Consider the following 5,451-nt stretch of genomic DNA (forward strand, 5'->3'; position numbering starts at 1 on the left):
TTCCAAGTGCAAAAGGATGGTTGTAACTCACTTTCTAGATGCTCAATCTGCAAAATAATTGAGGGTTACATATTTATTAGTATTAACAAATAGTTAAGAAGCAACTTTGTAAATGAAATGTGTATATGCCAATTTTTAAATTTCCAAAATATCTTTCTTCCATTGCAATAATTTCAAAATATCAAACAAACTCAACAAACTCCAATAATTTTATTACACCAAATTTCTAAATATTTTAGAACTCTTATTCTATTTTTTAAAAAAAACAGAAAAAAAAAGTTTTTATCTCATTGACTATTTTGGTATGATTTTTATCTTATTTATGAAACTTCAACCATTAACATCTTCTCATTCTTCTTATAGGTTGTACAAGACATTAGATGTTTTGCATGAGAAGGAACTAAGGAATGAAAAAAAAAACAAAAAAAACTAGAAGTCTGAAAAATTATAAAATTGTAAATTAACATATTTATGTAAAATTATAAAATTGTGTTAAAATATCTATGTTCTTCTTATTGTATTAGTATATCAACATTTAATAATATGAGGATATCTATTATCTAAATATGGAACTTGCATGAAATGATCTCTAAACATGGAATTGATTCATAAAACTTACAATAACCACAACATGTTACCTCAAAATTCTTTTGATGATATATTTTGAATTGTTTGTGGGTGTCCTTCATCAAGAGCAGTAGTGAAGTTGTTAATAGAATGACCTATGCCTTTTTGTACAACCTGAAGAATATATAATAAATAATTTAACAACCAATTAGTAAGAGGTGCTATTTCCTTCTTCCATAGGCTTATTTGTAAGAAGTCTTAAACTAACTTCCTATTTTTATGTAAAAGAAAATGGAAGTACAAGATATTATAGACTTTAAGCCCATTAGTATAGTAGGAGACCTTTATAAATTTAGATTAAAGAAGTTTATAAAGCTAGTAATCTTAAAGACCAAAAATGCTTTTGTAGAGAATAGACAAATTCCTAATTCATGCATATGTAATGAAACTAAAGGCTCTACGAAAATGAGCTTGGACATGCAGGAATTTTTGAAGCTATGCTATTGTAGGATTTCTCCAAATCTAACTGATAATAATTTGTAGAGGAAATATACAAAAGTTGTTACACCTACCATGTCTACTTGGCTTCACCTTTCAATATGCCAACTATACATCAATCATAATAGAGCAACCCCCAAAATGATCCATATTGAAAACACTGCCAACTAGGAGTACAAAGATATACATTAACAAATTATCATTGTGAATAAATCCATTATAAAATTAACATTAACAAAATATTGACTACATCTTTAAAAGAATATGAAGTTATATTAGACTATAAGTTATAAGAGGTACCTTCAAACATGAGTAATGATTAACTGAGTCACTAACATAACCCAATCTGATCGGACTTCATTAATTTCCATTTCACTATATGATTTCTTCCCGCAAACTGAATTGGAGTGACATATACAATTCACTAAGTTCAATTGACCAAAAAAAAAAATGCTATAGTAAAATGACCAACCATATGAATTGAATTGAGTGCAACCTTTGATGTTAGTTGGTTTGGATTAGCAATGATTTCCTTCATATATCTCATCACATAATACCCACATTCCACACTACCTGGTTGTCTTGGGCACTATGGGAAAGGTATCGACAATTGCAATAAATACTAGAATGATGTTCTTATTTCTTTAGCATCTTATTGATGATCATATTAATAACCATCCATTTTCTAATTTTGTCATAAATTAAGTGGTGAAGCAATATATTTTAATCTAAACAAATAAGTACTTACAACCACTTTCACCCAAGTTGGCTCCCTCTTTGATGTTTTCTATTTTTCCGGTGGGTTGATTCTCATTGCCCTACAAAAAGAATTAAAAAGATGTTATTTAGACACTATCAATTGTATTAAAATAGGAGAAAATATATACTTACATGTTAACTATGTCCTTAAGATCATCACATGGTTGACAGCCCATTGGATCAAGGTAATATGCAATCATTTTCTTCATCTCCAATGCCACTAACAGCCAATGGAAACTAAGAAAAGAATGAAAATTGTAATATAGCATCCACAAATTCAAACATCACAACTAACTTACAAACACCATATTGATATTTAGGATAAAAGTTACTCTGGTTGTATGGAATAAGCATTATTCAGCATGCTTTGTATTCTTTAGTCGATCTGCAATAACCCTTGACCTGTTTTCCTTGCTTCCCTCTCCCATTCCAGCTTTTGAGACCAATGCGAATTGACAAAAACATATCGTTCGGCCTGCTTTGCATCAATCAACTTTCTATGCAAATGCCTGATTATAACCCACATGACAAGTTATCAACAATCATTACAGGTCATTAGAAAATACCTTCTATCTCATAATCTTGTGAAAAGTCATTCAAAAATTATAAAATCCCTACCAGATGTAGTATAAATACAATTGGATGACACTTCTTTTAATGATATTATCATTTCCATATCTTCTTTCATCATGAAGGTCTTGCAACTCTCACCAAAAACATCATCTGGGAAGTTTATAGGGTGTGCTCTTGATGTACTCAGCATGAGGCCAACCAATGTCTCAAAATTTTTCATATCTTGTGGTTTTTCACCCTTGGATTTGACTTCAACTTCATTTACTTTTTGTTTCTTTGCTTCTTAGATGCCTGTACAATTAAGAACCATGGTACAAATCAAATTAACTAGTTTATATATATATATAATATATATATATATATATATATATATTATATATATATATATATATTATATATATATATATATATAAAGTCACTATAAGTTTGGTAATTAAATTTACTTACTAAGATGGGAGTACGGATGATGACCAAATCAGTTGGCCACAAAACTTGGTAACCATTGCAGCCCAACAGTAGTAGTTGTCCAGGAATAGGAATGGGAAGGGGTGCACTTGAATCATAAGGAGCATCAACAACTACTAAATAGTTGGGACCACATTCAAGTATAATTGTTCCACTGCATTATATTTTCCTTGGTGCCTATGGCAGCTCACATTTTCTAACCTACAAAACTCAATTCACAATAATCACTTCAATATTAGTGGGTTTATACAAAACTAACATAAATGCATTATCATCATCAATCACCTTATAGCTCTATTACAATGATAAATGCATTTCATTTACATCAATTGCACAAAACTTGCCATGATAACATTTCAGTCCATTGCATATAACTCACCCATAATTTAGACATATCCTATATATGTTGCCACATCAAGAAGACCATATATGTTGCCTCCAACATTTGAAGTCAATTCAAACAACAAAATAAATTAAATTATTTCTCGTATTAGAGGAAACTTTGTCATCAAATTAGCTTAATGAATAAATACCTCTTCTGTGGTTCATTGCTTCTGGTGGGGTCACATCTTCAACTTTACGGATTGGCTTATCTACTGCTTCTGGTAGGAGAAGTGTGTTTTTGCTTCATGTTTGAACTGCTAACATCAGATTGGGGAATAACAGCTCCTACTTGAGACAGTTTGCTAGCACTTCTGCTAAAATATTCTTTGTTCTTCTTTAGATGCTGCTATGAAATCCCTGACAGCATGATCTGCAGCACTATTAAATATTGGCGAGGTGTGTAGTGCTTCCCTTTGGCCCTAACTCGACCACTATACTCAGAGTACCCAATGCTTCCACAGGTATATCATTACTTCCACTAACACTTCTACCATTCTCTTGAGACTCTTCAATAGCTTGTCCTTAAAAAATATTAATTATAAAGTTAAATTGCAAATTTTTATTGTAAATAACTTATTATAAATATATGTAATTAAAATTGAAAAATATTCACTTACTATTTTCTCAATTACTGGTATGGCCACTTCATCAAAGGTGCCGTCCTTTTTTCCCTTGCTTTCTTCCACAATATGCTTCGATCAATAGTTTCAGTTGATCCACTTGCAACCATCTTTCAAAATAGGACAATGTATAATATAATTATCATGTAACCCTATTATGTATTATGCATAAAATAAATAAAAAGCAATTAATAGGCTTACACTTACCATCTCTTCCTCAAGACGGCATATCATTTCCTACTTAGATGGTGATTATAAATGTTTCTCTTCTTCTTTCTTTTGAATTTCTCGATATTCCTATAAATTAAAATTTTATAATTAATGAATGTGAATAAGAGGTATGTAAAGAGTCTTAATTATACCTTAAAGTTGTCAGACAATCTATCTTGACAAATATTGTCCAATCTTCATCCTCAATAAAAGTATTTGAATTGTGGTCTTTTGAGAGCTCTGGTTGGTCTTCGAAAGGAAGAATGTACTTCACTATTAGCAAGTCTTAAAGGACCGAAAGCATTTTCCCATTGTTAACATACAATTCCTCTTGCTTTTATGATTTAATGAAAAGCAGTCTGCACATTAATACCAAACTTAGTAATTTCAAGAGGTTAGAATGATAGACATTTTGCATCAAAGTGATTTAAATAAGAAATGGTTACCTCAATGCTGTCCCATAACTTATCCTTCAACTGTTTAGGTACAACAGCCAAGTTTTATATCTTATTGGCACCATAGTGCGTGCTAACACGCCTAAGTAGCTGTTAGATGAACTGCTGATTCTCCTATGAAAATGCCATCAAGATTGTACTAACGGCAACTTAACCCCCTGCTTCTGTTTTTTTATAATCATATGCTTCCTGTCATCCCTCTGTACTTCCTTTTATGGGTTTTCTCCTTCCTTTGTCTCCATTCTTGTAACAAAAAAAATAAAAAATGATAAGATTAGTTAAAATTATATTTCATATAACCTAGTCAAAGAATAATTATAAAACATAACTTTCAAAGAAACAAATCCATAATCATTGCACAATGAAATGTATATATCATAATTCAATAAATCTTTTAGAATTGTTCATCATATAACAAGGATAACACTTCATTTAAACTTTTTTTGTCCCGCTTTGTTTAACATTTCATTTATTTAAGCAACCCAAGGGCCTTTGTATAAGAAAGCTAAATTTGCAGTAGGAATTTCCTATAAGAATCAACATGAAGGAGCACATGGTTTCAACAAGTTCATCAAGTCCATAAGAACTTATGAAAGCTTTTGGACTATCGGTTTGTGTTACATTAAGTTTGGAAAACACAACATGCATATTGATAATAAAAAATTTCATAATTTTTTACTCACAAACATAACTAATTAGTATCTTCCATGCACAATTTAGGAAAAGGTTTAGTAAATATGTTATTGGGAGATGTTAAAGAATGGTCAATATTTTGTGCAAAAAAATAAAGAAAGGATAAAAATTACCTGTTTTGTGGCTGTTGCAACCCATTCCATGGCCTTTATTCATACATTAGCATTAAAATACAGCTACATAGATAATTTGTTCTCAATCCAAATCCCCTCACAATTGCCTTGCAT

General features: G+C 30.7%; 1 long non-coding RNA gene across 1 annotated transcript; it reads right to left on the reverse strand.

Moving 5' to 3' along the window:
- On the reverse strand, positions 1-722 carry LOC117932920. The gene is made up of 2 exons (XR_004654259.1): positions 639-722; positions 1-47 (listed from the first exon to the last, which is right to left on the reverse strand). It is a non-coding gene; the product is annotated as an uncharacterized LOC117932920 (long non-coding RNA).
- Between the last annotated feature and the right edge of the window lie 4,729 nt (positions 723-5,451).

The sequence above is a fragment of the Vitis riparia genome, chromosome 16, assembly GCF_004353265.1.
Source record: "Vitis riparia cultivar Riparia Gloire de Montpellier isolate 1030 chromosome 16, EGFV_Vit.rip_1.0, whole genome shotgun sequence".
Classification (NCBI taxonomy): domain Eukaryota; kingdom Viridiplantae; phylum Streptophyta; class Magnoliopsida; order Vitales; family Vitaceae; genus Vitis; species Vitis riparia.